We start from the raw sequence: 15,677 nt of genomic DNA, 5'->3' as shown, positions 1-15,677 counted from the left end.
TACACTTACATGTCACCTGTGGAGATGCATGTGTCAACCTGATGTTAGTTATCAATTGATGATCAATTGGTGTCAAAGCTAGTGGGTATTTGGCCATATCACAAAGTTCCCAGAATAGTTTAGCTATCCAGACAGTGTGATCTAGATCTAAAGGTAGTTTCATAGAAGCTAGAACAGAGGAATCAAGATGGAATTCCTAAGTTTTATTCCCCGCTCTGCCACTAACTTGCTGAGTTACCTTGGAAAGCTCATAAACCTATCAGAGTATGTCTACACTACAACACAAGCTTGAGCCCAGACTCAAGCATGGGCTTAACTCCCCTTGCATCAACACTGCAATTGCACTAACCCAGGGTCCCATGACCCTGCAGGGATGGAGGGTCCAAGTTTGAGCTAAGCTGGGACCAAGGGTCTAAGCCCTATTGCTTTGTAGTATAGGCGCAGCCAAGCCTGACTCGGGGCCAAGCTGTCAGTCAGAAGTATCCCCCTATTCCACGGGACAACTTCCATAGGCCTCTCTATCCCAACAATCTGCAATCTACTCTGTTGAAAACCCTTTGCAAAAGGCAGCAGCTCAGGTCAGCATTAACTTATTCTCTTCTGATCACCAAGCTGCAAGCACACTGGCAGTGAACCGCCTGGGTTTGCAATGGATTGGAGAACAAACCGATCAAGCCTTTTGCAAAGTGAGCTGCTGCCTGACACTGCCTGCCCTGCATGATAGTAACATTTTCCCACAGCGCGCCATGGTCCTAGGGCTAGAGCAGCTACATTTCAGGAGGTGGGGGCACAAGGGACTCTGGGTTATGGTTGTTTTGACTCTGATCCATGCACTGCAGTGTGGACACCAGAGCACAGATTAGAAAAGTCTTAACATGGGATTAAAATATCATGTAGATGCTCAAGCCCAGGGTTTGTCACATGGGTCAGCTGGCTTGAGCCCCACTAACCCTGGGCTTATATTGCAGTATAGACATACCCTCAGTGCCTTAGTCAACCCCTTGTAAAGTCAGTGCAACAGTCCTTAACTACTATCTCATAGGGTTGCTATGACACTCCATTGATGGTTTTTTTAAAGCACTTTGAGATCTACTGCTGAAAGATGCAATATGAAAGGGTACCTATGAACTAAAAGAGCTTCATGGAGAAGTCAGTACAATACTGGCTTGGCTTTAGTGGGGGCTCTCAATCTTTCCCATTTACAAACAATGCATTCACCCATGAAGTGTTTAAAAACTGAAAACTATATATTGTACTGTGTATCACATGGAAAACAGGGACTAGAATCCTTCGTTATATTTGGTGTAGATAAGTCAACAGGACGCAGACAGTACAGTTCTCTAGTTATTTTTATTTGCAAGAAGCACACTGTGGAACTAAGTGTTGTGCTGGTCCCGGTTATATGCAGTAATGTACACCACATACACAAAATTACAGCATGGGGTGGGGGAAGAGCCAGTCTGAATGAGAGAGAAAAGGCTAAGGGGGGAGGGGGGAAAACACAACCAAGACATTTAAAATAAAACTTCTAAAGCCCCTTTGAATTGTAACATCTTGAGTAAAGAAAAGCCTGAATTATGTAAAAGCTGGCAGGGAGCCAACATCTGGCCAAGCTAAGATTGTTTTGTAAGAAGGCAGTTTCCACTCTGCTTGCAGACCTGCATCCAGCAGTCGAGAGAATAACGAAGCTGAAGATGTACATAGTCCCTGGCTGCCAGAAGGATACCCTGGGCTTTGAGTGAAAATTTTTTGTCATTTGATCTCCTAAAACAGCCAGCTGAGATGAGTTATGTTCCCCCTGCCAGGAACCTCGAAAGAATTGTTCAAACCATGTGCTCATTCCTGCTGAATTGGAAACAAATGCCATGGCTTCACTGGCAGGCTTTGAAATCAAATTCTCTCCAGCTCTTCCCAAAGTTCTTGGGAGGAAACAAAAAACTCTTTCCTGTGTCTGCCACTTGAGTCTCTGGAGAAACCTCCTTCCCCTACATTGCCCCCATCCCTCTTCATCCACCCCCACCCCACCCAAGACTGAAATCTGTCATTCCAGAAAGCCACATCACAAACTTGTACCATGTGTTAACTATCTTCTGTTTGCAGTCATTAGGCCTTGCCATTGCCAGCACAAATGGGAGTCGTTTAATTAGGTCCAGAGCGCTGCAGAATAACTAGGCCATTCAGGATGGCACAAAGCCAACTGCTGCTTCTCCCAGCTTTTTTTAAGAGGGAAAAAGCCCAGCCTTTAGCTATCTCCTGCTCACCTGTAAACTCCATAGCAAAGTTTAATAGGTTAGAGAATATACATACTTTATGAAACTCAATTAGGCACAAATAGACTTTTTTTTAAAGGCAAAAAAATCTGCCAAGTGGGTTTGGGATCAGTCTAAGGGTATGTCTACACTACACTTACTCTGAATTTACAGAATTCAATTTTTGGCAACTGATTGTATAAAGTCGAGTGCATGCGGCCACACTAAGCACATTAATTCGGCGGTGTGTGTCCATGTACCAAGGCTAGCATCGACTTCCGGAGGGTTGCACTGTGGGTAGCTATCCCATAGTTCCCGCAGTCTCCCCTGCCCATTGGACTTCTGGGTTGAGAGCCCAATGCCTGATGGGGCAAAAAACATTGTCGCTGGTGGTTCTGGGTACAGCCTCACCCCTCCCTCCATGAAAGCAACGGCAGACAACCGTTTTGCGCCTTTTTTCCTGGGTGAACACTGCAGACGCCATACCACAGCAAGCATGGAGCCCGCTCAGCTCAAGCCAGCAGTCATGAACATTGTAAACACCTCGCGCATTATCGTGCAGTTTATGCTGAACCAGAACCTGAAAAACCAGGCGAGGAGGAGGCTGTGACTGCAGCACGGCGACGAGAGTGATGAGGACATGGACACATAATTCTCTCAAACCGCCGGCCCCAGCGCTTTGGAGATCATGTTGTTAATGGGGCAGGTTCTAGCCATGGAATGCCGATTCTGGGCCCGGGAAACAAGCACAGACTGGTGGGACCACATAGTGTTGCAGGTGTGGGACAATTCCCAGTGGCTGCAAAACTTTCGCATGCATAAGGGCACTTTTGTGGAACTTTGTGACTTGCTTTCCCCTGCCCTGAAGTGCCAGAATACCAAGATGAGAGCAACCCTCACAGTTGAGAAGTGAGTGGCGATAGCCCTGTGGAAGCTTGCAATGCCAGATAGCTACCAGTCAGTCAGGAATCAATTTGGAGTGGGCAAATCTACTATGGGGGCTGCTGTGATGCAAGTAGCCAAAGCAATCACTGAGCTGCTGCTACCAAAGGTAGTGACTCTGGGAAATGTGCAGGTCATAGAGGATGGCTTTGCTGCAATGGGATTCCCTAACTGTGGTGGGGCGATAGATGGAACCCATATCCCTATCTTGGCACCGGAGCACCAGGGCAGCCAGTACATAAACCGCAAGGGGTACTTTTCAATCGTGCTGCAAGCACTGGTGGATCACAAGGGACATTTCACCAACATCACTGTGGGATGGCCGGGAAGGGTTCATGACGCTCACATCTTCAGGAACACTACTCTGTTTAAACGGTTGCAGCAAGGGATTTACTTCCCAGACCAGAAAATAACCGTTGGGGATGTTGAAATGTCTATAGTTATCCTTGGGGGCCCAGCCTACCCCTTAATGCCATGGCTCATGAAGCCATACACAGGCAGCCTGGACAGGAGTCAGGAGCTGTTCAACTACAGGCTGAGCAAGTGCAGAATGGTGGTAAAATGTGCATTTGGACATTTAAAGGGTCGCTGGCGCACTTTACTGACTCACTCAGACCTCAGCCAAACTAATATTCCCATTGTTATTGCTGCTTGCTGTGTGTTCCACAAGCTCTGTGAGAGTAAGGGGGAGACCTTTATGGTGGGGTGGGAGGCTGAGGCAAATTGCCTGGCCGCTGATTACATGCAGCCAGACACCAGGGTGATTAGAAGAGCACACCAGGAAGCGCTGCGCATCAGAGACGCTTTGAAAACCAGTTTCACGACTGGCCAAGCTACGGTGTGAAAGTTCTGTTTGTTGAAAACCCGTCCCCTTGATTGACTCATTCCCTGTAAGCAAATCACCCTCCCCCTTCAATCACAGCTTGCTTTCAAAGGAAATAAAGTCCCTATCATTTAAAAATCATGTATTCTTTATTAATTGATTATAAAAAGAGGGAGAGAACTGACAAGGTAGCCTGGGTGGGGTTTGGGAGGAGGATTGGAGGGAAGGAAAAGGCCACTAAAAAAGTTGAAAATAATGACAGCCTTTTGCTTGAGCAGTCCACCGGGGTGGAGTGGGAGGGTGCACGGAGCCTCCCCCCACGTTCTTACACATCTGGGTGAGGAGGCTATGGAACATGGTGAGGTGGGAGGGTGGTTATACAGGGGCTGCAGTGGCACTCTGTGATCCTGCTGCTGTTCCTGAAGCTCCACCAGATGCTGGAGCATGTCAGTTTGCTCACGCAGCTGCCCCAGCGTTCCATCCCGCCACCTCTCATCTCGAACGTCCCTCCTCTCCTCATGTTCATCCCTCATGGCCTCACATTCACTCGCAGCTTTCCTGTATTGGGATAGGGTGTCCTTCCACTCATTCAGATGAGCTCTTTCATCGCAGGTTGATTGCATGATTTCCAAGAACATTTAGTCTCGCATGTGTTTTTTTCACCACCTTATCTGAGATAGCCTTCGGGATGGAGGAGGGAGGCTTGAAAAATTTGCAGCTGTGGGAGAGAAAAATGGGAGAGAAGATACATTTTACAGAACAATGCTTATACTCTTTCACGGTGAAAAACACTATTCACATTACATAGCACATGTGATTTCGGTACAAGGTTGCATTTTGCATTTTAATATTGAGTGCCTGCGGCTTTGGTGTTAGAGATCACAGACACAAGTCTGGGCAACAGAATTCGGCTTGCATGCGGCCATGGTAAGCCATTGTCTTTCGGCTTCTGCAACCTTCCTAAAAGCATCACCCTCCTTTCCCATATACCAAGCAAAGCCCATTGAGTGCTGTGGTTTTCCTGTTAACATGCAGCAGCAGAAACCAAACTAACCCCCCCACACCCATCCAATTCTCTGGGATGATCGCTTTACCTCTCCCCCCACTGTGTGGCTGGTATCAGGGAAGATCCCTGCTAGCCAAACACGAAAAGCTCAGCGCCAATGCCCCCCCACCCCACTTGACTAACTGCAGGGAAGGATTTCTTTTCAGCCACAGCCAAACAGCCTAGTAGGAACAGCCACCTCTGTCCCCTTAATTAAATTCCCGTATTTCAACCAGGTTACCATGAACGATATCACTCTCCTGAGGATAACACAGCGAGATAAAGAACGGAGGTTGCTTGAACGCCAGCAAACACCAGGACCATACGCTGCCAGGCTTTGTCATGCAATGATACCAGATTCCTTGCTATTAGCATGGCGTGGTCAAGTGTCCTACCATGGAGGACAGAATAAGGCTGCACTGCCCAGAAACCTTCTGCAAAGGCTTTTGGAGTACCTCCAGGAGAGCTTCATGGAGGAGATGTCCCTGGAGGATTTCCGCTCCATCTCCAGACACGTTAACAGAGTTTTCCAGTAGCTGTACTGGCAGCAAATGCATCCCAAGTCCTCAGGGCAAATTAATCATTTAAAAAGCTTGCTTTTAAACCATGTTTTATATTTACAAAGGTACAGTCACCGAGGTTCCTTCCATGGCTTCATGGTCTGGGATAATGCCTTGGAAGGGTTGGGAGGGTACTTCAGTCAATCAGGCTGAGAAAGATCCTGGCTGTTGGGGAGAATGGAGTGCTGTGTGCTCTCCGCAAGCTCGTCGTCATCCTCCTCATCTTCCCCGTCCGCAGAATCCTCAGGCATGGCTGAGATTACCCCCTCCTCGGAATCCATGGTCAGAGGTGGGGTAGTGGTGGCGGCCCCCCCTAGAATTGCATGCAGCTCAACGTAGAAGCGGCATGTCTGCGGCTCTGACCTGGACCTTCCGTTTGCTTCTTTGGTTTTCTGGTAGGCTTGTCTGAGCTCCTTAACTTTCATGCGGCACTGTAGTGAGTCCCTATTGTGGCCTCTCTCCATCATGCCCTTGGAAATTTTTTCAAATGTTTTGGTATTTCGTCTTTTGGAACATAGTTCTGCTAGCACGGAATCCTCTCCCCATATAGCGATCAGATCCAGTACCTCCTGTACGGTCCATGCTGGTGCTCTTTTTCAATTCTCGGACTGCATGGTTACCTGTGCTGATGAGCTCTGCATGGTCACCTGTGCTCTCCACGCTGGGCAAACAGGAAATGTAATTCAAAAGTTTGCGGGGCTTTTCCTGTCTACCTGACCAGTGCATCCGAGTTCAGATTGCTGTCCAGAGCGGTCACAATGGTGCACTGTGGGATAGCTCCCGGAGGCCAATACCGTCGAATTGCAGCCACACTAACCCTAATTCGAAATGGCAATGTCGATTTCGGCGCTACTCCCCTTGTCAGGGAGGAGTACAGAAATCGATTTTAAGAGCCCTTTATGTCGAAGTAAATGGCTTCGTTGTGTGGACAGGTGCAGGGTTAATTCGATGTAACGCTGCTAAATTCTACCTAAACTCATAGTGTAGACCAGGCCTAAGGGAAGGACTCTGTGGTGTGTGTGGTTGTGAGTTTATATGCAACACATCAGCGTACAGCAGAGTGAGAGAAAAGGGTCTTGAAAGCCATTCTCTTAGTAACCAGAGCAGTGTCTGGTATGATTTAGATTTTATTCCAGCTTCATAAAAAACAGTTGGTTCCTGTTAAGTCAACAACAGTTGAATCACTGCTCAGATATTTAACTTTAGTAGTATCCTTGATGACATCTCTGCATGTGTGCTTCATTTCTAAATGCCTGGCTGCCTCCCCCCCCCCTCCCCAAATGAATCTTCTGCATATACAGAGATTTATAATTTCACAGCTATATCACTGCAAATCTAACACTCACCTGTTGAATAACTTAACCACCATATTAAAGACATATGCTGAATTTTCTTATTTGACTTCTAGTTTTCATTTCCTAGAGAGATTCTGCTAGAGAGCTAAAATAAAGCTGTAAATCACCAAAGCTGTACAACAGCAGTATAGCACACAACCACTAGCCATTAGCTGGCATCTATAAATAATATGTGTATTCACTTAGTAATATTTGCTAATCTAACGCAAACACATAAAAGCAATAGATTTCATCTGGACTAAAATGTGACATTCCCCAACCACCACCCCAATTCTTTTTATCAGCTTTATTCCTTGTTCCTGTACAAGTTCTACATCACCATGTTAGCGTACAAGATTTTGTTTCCATAGTGCATTTTAACTAATCCATGCAAACCTCTTTTTTGTGGTGCTCCCTGAATATTTACTGCAGAGACAAAAAAAGAATGTCCTACTCAACATTACGGTCGCCGGCAAGACTTTCAAAAAATTCTGTACAAGCCGTGGGAAGAATTTCCTTTTAGGCAATACACATGAGCCCAGCAGAAACGTGCAGTAGCATGGAGGGAGGTTGATGCTATGTCTACATTTATGGCAGCACGTGGAGTGCATACACTGCACACCCAACTAGTATGAGTATCAACAGCAGGGTAGACTGTGTGAGGTGCTACTTAGACAAGTAAAAGCATGCTAGAACCTTAGGGTACATACCCTACATGGCTTTCTACTTGCCCAAACAGTGCCACCCCCATCTACACTGCTATGTTTAGCAATGTAGCTTCCTGCCGCCAGGGCCTTTCCCCATTGCAGTGAAAGACTCTGGCAGCAGGGAGGCAGTGGCGAAAAGGGTCTGCTAGATCCTCACTGCTGGAGACTGTCCCTGCTGCCTCTCCCCTGCCACAGCCTTTCACTCTGGACTGTAGCTACACCCACAGGTGCTGACTTTTCAAACTGCAGAGAGTGCTCGACCCCCGGCTCTGTCCCAGGCCCCGCCCCCACTCCAGCCCTTCTCCCAAGACCCCACCCCAGCGCTGCCTCTTCCCGCCCAGTCCCGTCCCCCCCAGTGTGCCTTGTCCCTGCCTCTCCCCCCAAGCCTCCCTGCATGTTGTGAAACAGCTGTTTGAAGCGGGCAGGAGGCGCAGGGAGGGAGGGGGGGAGGCACTGATCCATGGGGCCACTGGTAGGCAGGAGCTGATGGGTCTAGAGCACCCACCAGCAGCCCCCCCATCATACCCCCCACATAGATCCTCCAGCCCCGGAGCGCCCATGTAGTTGGCACCTATGGCGACACACCCATAGTGAGGACACAGCCTGCTTTTCGTTGTGGTGTGTAGCTACATGTACCATACACATTATTGCCAGTGCAGACAAGGCCTTAGTTTGTCATTTTGTTTTATAGAAACATCTAATCTGTCTCTGAATCTAGGTTCTTACCCATCTCCTCCATACACAAAAGCTAAGAAGTGTGACTCAATTTGCATGCATTCAGGAATTCGAGGGTTCCAAGGACAATTGACTTGGTTGTTTACAAATGACAGGCCCGATTTGTGCACCCCTGGGTGCATAAAGGAAGAAGAGGGCAAAAGGAGATGGTAGTCCTCTGCAATCACATGCACGGGGTGGGCACAACAGAAATCAATGGAGTCGTATTTGTGTGTCTGAAGACTTAACTTGCTGCTAAGAGTTCTCTGTGACGGGAAGACCAAAAAGAAAACATCATAGCTTTGCATTCTTTTGGAATCCAATTGGCAGCTGTATCTCTTTGAAATTCAGTGTTTGTGCTCTCAGCAGTGACAGCAAATCAAGGCAAGAGTTACCAAAGGAAGAAAGCATCAGGGAAAACCCTACCCCATCCACACACTTGGAGCTAGGCAAATGCTGCACAACATTTTCCTTTGCTATTCACTCTAGTTGTATTCACATCCCTTCTGTGCTCTCTCTTCAAATATTCTAGGAGTTTACTGGCAGAAAAAAAGGGGGGGGGGGGATACAAATCTGAAATTCACTTTCTGGGAGTAACTGCAACAGTTCAGCCAGAGGTCTGGTACTAAGACTTGTGCTCAACTAGTCAGGAAAGAAATGTACACATAGGTCACATGCTACAACCAAAACAGCTTGATCTTCAGATCTTGAAGATTCCCTCATCCAAATCAAAACTTCTCAGGGATAAGCAACAGAGAAAGAATTAGTCACAGAAATTATTCAACAAGTAATTTCAAACAAGCACATTTAGGAATAATCAGACTGTGGTTGTTTGTGAATTTTTTAAAAAGGCAAAGTTTATGGAATACATTTTTACAAGTTATTTGTCCACTTCTATCCAGCCAATTTTGCTATTTAGAAAACCAAATAATTTATATTATATTATAAATTGGTGCAAAATGATTAATTTTGCTGTTTACCCCAAAAAAGGAAAGCCTGGCACGCATGCCATTAAGGGCAACACGGTCAACCACTGACATACTTCCTTCACAGTTGAAATTGCCAGTAGACTTACTGGAGCCACGTTACACTGCAAACACTGGAGAATCGCCTTTCACTTCAGAGATGCCTTGGTAACACTTCTGTTACTAGACTTATGCTTCTTACTCCATGGATCTGGTAGTTCTTTCTGCAGGTCATTGCATTCAGGGATTATCATTTCAACAGTTTAAATGGTTGTCCAAGCAGCACATCCAAAAAAATAGAATAAAATAAGAATTGTAGGTCAGATCAAACTACTGTTCTGTGATAAATTTATGCTCTGAAAATTCAGAGTCTGCTTTTTGCACACTGCTGGATTGGAATGCATGCCCCCTTGTAAAGGCAGAACAGAAATCTGCATTCACTAAAAAGGTTCAAGTGTCCCATTAAAAACATATTTTGATAGTGGAATTTTTTTTAATAAGAAAACATTAATCCTACGTTTATGGCTTTCAAAACACCTTCAATACATATAGCTCTTCCCAGTACAAACCATCAGTAACTTAAAACAAAGTATTTTTATTTTTTAAAGCACAGAGAATTTAACAAAATTCACCTAGTGAGCACCAAGGTCTCCTTTAAAAGAGCTGTACAAGCAAGTACCTGTGAGCCCAATTAAAGTTCAGGTAAGGTCAAAAGAAAAATAAATATAAACATGTAAAGGTTGTTTTCAGTACTCACAAAAGTAAAGACTCAGATTATAAAATATTAGAGGATGTTACTCTGTGTTGGTTTGTGTGCAACAATGCCTACCAGTCCATCACCAGTATTACTACTTTATATAGATAGAGATGGGGAGAGGGATGGGGAAGAGGGAAGGGAAGAGAGGTGGGGAAATTGTGAATTTTAAGTACTTTTTTTTCCTGTTTATACCTGAAACTGTTTTGCCACTCAATTAACACCACCTCTCAGATTGACAGATTCAGAGAGAAAACAAGGGACAATGTCAAATTGAAATCTAGTCAAGTTCAATTCAAAATAAAAATAAACTGTGGTCTTGGGCACTGCCCCTGCTCTTGAGTTCCCCTGCCAATTTTTATGGTTTCACAATCGTTTTCCTACTTCTAAAAAAAATGTTTATCACTGCTCTTTTGTTGTGTGATGGACCCACACAAACAGGGGAAACTGACTCATCAGGAGAAACAGTGACTACACACAAAGTGCTGTCAGAGGCACAAAAGAAACAATTTTTTTCCATTATAATCATTGTAGGAATTATTTGTAACAATAGATGAGCTGTTTTCAGACAGAAGTGTGATTTTTCAACTGATTCAATGTGCTGTTCTTCATACATTCCTCCATGCCCTTGCTTTTCTCTTTCTCTGATTGACGCTAGTTTGTCCTTGGACAGACTTCACTCACATTCCAACCAGCAACCATATTCAGAAGGAGATTATGTGGCACAATGATATTGTTCATACTGTTCCTTTTTAATTCTTCATTTCCATTGACTGATTTGCTGTCTCTTGTTCCCCATCCACCATTACCTCCCCTTTCCCTTCCAACACCCCCTGGTGCCTTATTCTTGCCTCCAAAAAGATTAATTTGGGACCCAATTCCATAAAGTCTTTCATGCTCAGGTGCAGTCCAGATTCCATTTTCTACCAGAGCTCACAACATTTAATAGGAAGATGCCACGCAAAAGCCCACAGACCAAGCTGGGCTCCAAATTCACCTTTACAAGAGTGGTATGGAGGGATGAGTTGTTGTGGTAGGGTGATGGACCACTAGGTGGGGAAAGTTTGACCAGCCATTCCAGTATATAAAAAAAAAAAAAAAAAGTCAGTTTCAGCAACCACTCATTAAACTAACTAAAACCAGTTGTTTAGCTCAGGGCAGGGGAGAAGAAGTTGAAATAATTTATAATGGAAACATCAAGGGTATATTTCAAACAGAGGGATGTCTGCTGGAGGTGACCCTCAGTATAGGTTTCAGTGTATATTGAAACCAGGATGAACCAGTGTAGTCAGCCTGGATGTGCACAGTAAACTAGGCCACCCCTGATCCTCCTGTGCAGTGAATTTCTGAAACACTGGAAGTCTGAAATCTACAGTAACCAGGAGCCTCAAGATTTCAGATCTCTGATAGGGGGAGCCCAGGATCCTTAAAATCAGTGAGTCACAATGCAAATATGTTAAACTTCCCCCTCTACTCCAGGTTGGTGCATATGGGCTATTTCATTACCAAAAAGAGGATCAAGTGCCCAGAAACTAAGGGAAACTTTCCAAAAGACCCATGAGAAAACCGGACTTACCCAGAGGCTCTGTTCATTTTCAGACTTTCTACACCAGTAAATCCAATATAAGAATTAGCTGATAGTAAAGCAGTCATTGTTCCAATATTGCAATGAGCACACACTAGCATTTACTGTCAATGATAGTATAGTCCATTCCAGTTTTGTTGCTGAAAAACCCCAAACTTTTAAAGGTCAAAAGTACAATTTTGCAAACAAGATTATTTTGGGTTTGGAACCACATGGTGACCTCAAGGAAAGTTATGAAGGGCTCATGATATAGGGAATTCTCATTACTATTGCTCAAATACTGCCTTATCTTTGCGTGTGTGTGTTGGGGGAATTCAAGACAGATGGGGATACTTTCTCACAAAGCCTAAAGGAAATTGAAGGGAATAAAAAAGAAAGAAAGAGTTGAAACCTCAATACAATGCAGTACGTTTTTTTTTCTCCAAGTGTTGTATGGAGTATTCGCCCATCACTACTCTATAAACTGGAGGGAATCTCAAGTATTGTAAATTTCAGTTCAAGGGAAAACTTGGAAGTAGAAACATTCATGTAGAGGCCCCAAATCCACAAACCAATCTGAACGGGAACAAAAAAAAAAAAAAAAAATGAAATTTTGAAGTTTCCCACAGAATAGGAATTTCAAAACTTTGGAAACGTCTAAATGATATTTCATTTGCTCGGAGCCCGGCCACCCTTGCTTCTGAGGACCTCCAAGCTTGAGGAAGCTCCCAGGGTTTGAGGCTTCCTGCCTGGTTTCCTTAGTAATTTAGTTGAGATCAACACATTCCCATGGAACGTTTCAATTGCAAGGAATCCCTATTTTCCAAAGGAAAAATGTTCCATCAGAAAATTGCAGCCAGCTCTAGTGGCTATGTGATTTGTTGAAAAGCAGTTAGCCTTTGAATTGGTCTTTCTTTCTGTTCAGGATTTGCCTATGAAAAGAGCATGATTTTTCATAAACGTGTTTGTTATTAACTATTTGTTTAACAAATGGCTTTTATTAACATGTGGGCAGATGGGGGGGTTTTCATAGCAATCACTAATCAATATTCTGGTTTGGCTGTGTGACTGGTTAATTAAGTCACAAGAAATAGTTTTGGTTCCCTGATTAGATGGCATAAGGCTAGAATTTTTGTATGAATAGAAGTCCCTGCGCAAACATTTATGTGAACAAAATATAGCCACACAAAATTTCCCTGAACAGACAAACAATATAAATATGATGCACTCAAGCTGCAATTCAGATTGAGCAAGCATGTCTAAAATACTTTCTCCCCCCCCTACTACTTGCCCAGGTTTTCACACAACTGTCTGGGACCATTCCACTGTGACTGGACCATGCAAGGCTCAGTTTATGTAACCCATGCAAAGTGAACCTTGCAGGGTTCACACAGAGCTAATAAGCATCTGCAATTCTGTGTGCTTACCTGAACCACTGCCAAACTCTCCAGAGCTCATAAGTCTATTAAATTGGGCTTGAACCCCCAGGAGAATAAGCTCTCTTTAAAAGTTTCACATGATTCTTGCTGTCAGCCAGGCCCTGCCTGAAGTCAGGACAGGTGACTGAAAGGCTTTCATTGCACCTTTGCTCCCAAAGTTACTCTGTTAACAGCCCGCCCTCCATGGATCTCTTACAATGGCTCAGAATGCTGAACAGCCTCAGCTCTCCAAAATGGAGTGGCAAGGAGGACATACGCCATGACAGCATTGCTTCCTTATTGCTCTCCCACTGTACACTGTGTTCCTAAAGTGTTAAAATCTTGAGATAGTTAAACAATCTCCCCTCTGCTTTGCCACTGGCTTAGTGATAATATGAATGTGGAAAATGTTTAACATGAGTTAACACTTAAACACCATCTTCTGATGTTAACTCATGAATGCCACAGGAAGAAAAATGGCTTAGTCTCTTACAATAGATTTTTATTTTCTGGCACCACAAATGATGGCAACTTTTCAGCAAAATGGCTACCAAGATGACATAAAAAAAAAGTCCTTGATCCTTTTTAAAAACAAACAAACATGGTGGTGGATTTAAACATAGGATCAATTTTGCAGGATCAGTTCTATCCCCAGAATGTTGTGCTCAGAATTCATTAGGGACACAGTTCATAGCACTTACACATCCTGCCTGGGATTTTCAAAGGAGCCTAACGGAATAGGTGCCAACACTCTATTGGCTCCTTTTCAAATTTCAGTTTCATGCTCTGAGTAGGGCTGACAATTAATTGAGGTTTCAAAATTATGGATGCAAAATTAGAGGCTACTTTTTGTAATTAGACTCTTTATTTCCAGATATGTTTTTTAAGTTTATACAGGGCAAGAGGCATTGAGTGAGAGGAGTAGTTTTCTTTCAATTAAAATTTAGTGTGAGAAGGAGGGTTGTCTAGTGACAGGCTAGCTTGACAGTCACAATTCCTGGATTCCTACATTCCCAGCTTTGCCTATCTCAAAGGATTGTGACAGAAACTCCCCTCAGAGTTGGGCTTTAATTAGCATTTGGAATGTGTTTTAGAACCCTTGAATGAAAGACAATCTAAGAGCAAATTATAGTTATTTAGTTATTTATTATTGTTATGACCTGGACTTTGGAACAGTACTCTGTGATACATTAATAATCAGTTTTTATAGGATAATGAAACTGTTTGTGAAGATAGTCTGTGAAAATGAACAGACTACAGTCACATTTCAATAAGAAAAACTTCAAAGCAGATTTTTTGGAAACATTCCTAAGGGAGTATGTCATACTAGGAAACCCGCTCTGGATAATGCTATAAAATTGCTCACCTTAATTCTGATGCCAAATCCTGCTTTATCAAAAATGTACTGCATATTCTGGTGCCTGCCAAAAAACTGTTGAATGAAAGTCACAACTTCATCCCTTCTAGAGCAGAAATCAAAATGGTGTGATGTACCCATACAATATATGGACGAATTAGACAGGATGTAACTTCTACTGCAATCTGTTCAGATATCTGGATACCATAAGCCAGATTCTGCCATCCTTACTCTAAATAGTACCTTACTCCTTGAGCAATCCATTTGATTTCAGTAGGACTATTTGCAGAGTAGAGTATCACACAGTATGAGCGAAGTATAGTCTGAGTTTGTAGGATTAAAATTTGATGCTCCACATTCATTCTCATGCAATGTAGTCATTTTTATTTTTAAATCAGGTGTTTCATACAACAGCCCATAAATAAGTCACAAACTAACTAAAAACCTCATTGGGAGCCAGAGTCCTCACCCTCTAAAAATCCAATAACCCCCATTAGAATACGTCCAGGGAAAAGCAGAACTAGGAACAATTCTCAGCAGTGTGTCTGCCAGGAAAGTGTCTGAGAAACATCAAATGTGGGTTCTGTGAGAGCTAGTAGTAAAAGCTGACAAAAATCCAGATTGCACTAAAAGCCAAGTGTCTGGGACCTCTTCTTAGTTTTGAGAGTATTCAATACCTGTATAAAACACTGGGTAAAATTCTGCTGTCATTTACTCATACTCTATTCCATCAATTTGCGTGCAATTGCTCAGGTACCACAGTGATGCTGCATGAGGCATAAATAGCTAAATAAATTAGCTAGAGACAACTTCAGTTAGCCAGGGAGGTGTAAATGAGAGCACAACATGCCCCATTTTGTCACCTCTCAACACAAACAAGCTGCTGGACTGGCTACTTGAAGGTTAAATCAAAGTGTTATTCTGTTAATTTTCAATAAAGCAGGAGTAGATTAAGGCCATGCCTACACTTAAGCCACTACAGGACTCCAGGCATAACACAAAGTTGCTCCACCCCCACTTGGAAGGGTAGAGAGTCCCATCCTGTCCTAGGGAGGCAGTGACATGAGGCCCTCTCTCTCCCTTCCTTTCCCCCAGCCCCTCCCTCTTCTAGAAACAGGAGTGGGCCCTTTCTCCTCTCCCACCATCCCAGAGAGACAGCCCTGGCCCCTTCCAGTATTTACCCCACAACCAGAGTGTATCTGCTGGGTGGGTGCAGCAGGCACAATATACTTTTCTCGTCCTGTC

The sequence above is a fragment of the Malaclemys terrapin genome, chromosome 2 (assembly GCF_027887155.1).
Source record: "Malaclemys terrapin pileata isolate rMalTer1 chromosome 2, rMalTer1.hap1, whole genome shotgun sequence".
In the NCBI taxonomy this organism is placed as follows: domain Eukaryota; kingdom Metazoa; phylum Chordata; order Testudines; family Emydidae; genus Malaclemys; species Malaclemys terrapin.
This window is presented reverse-complemented; position numbering follows the sequence as displayed.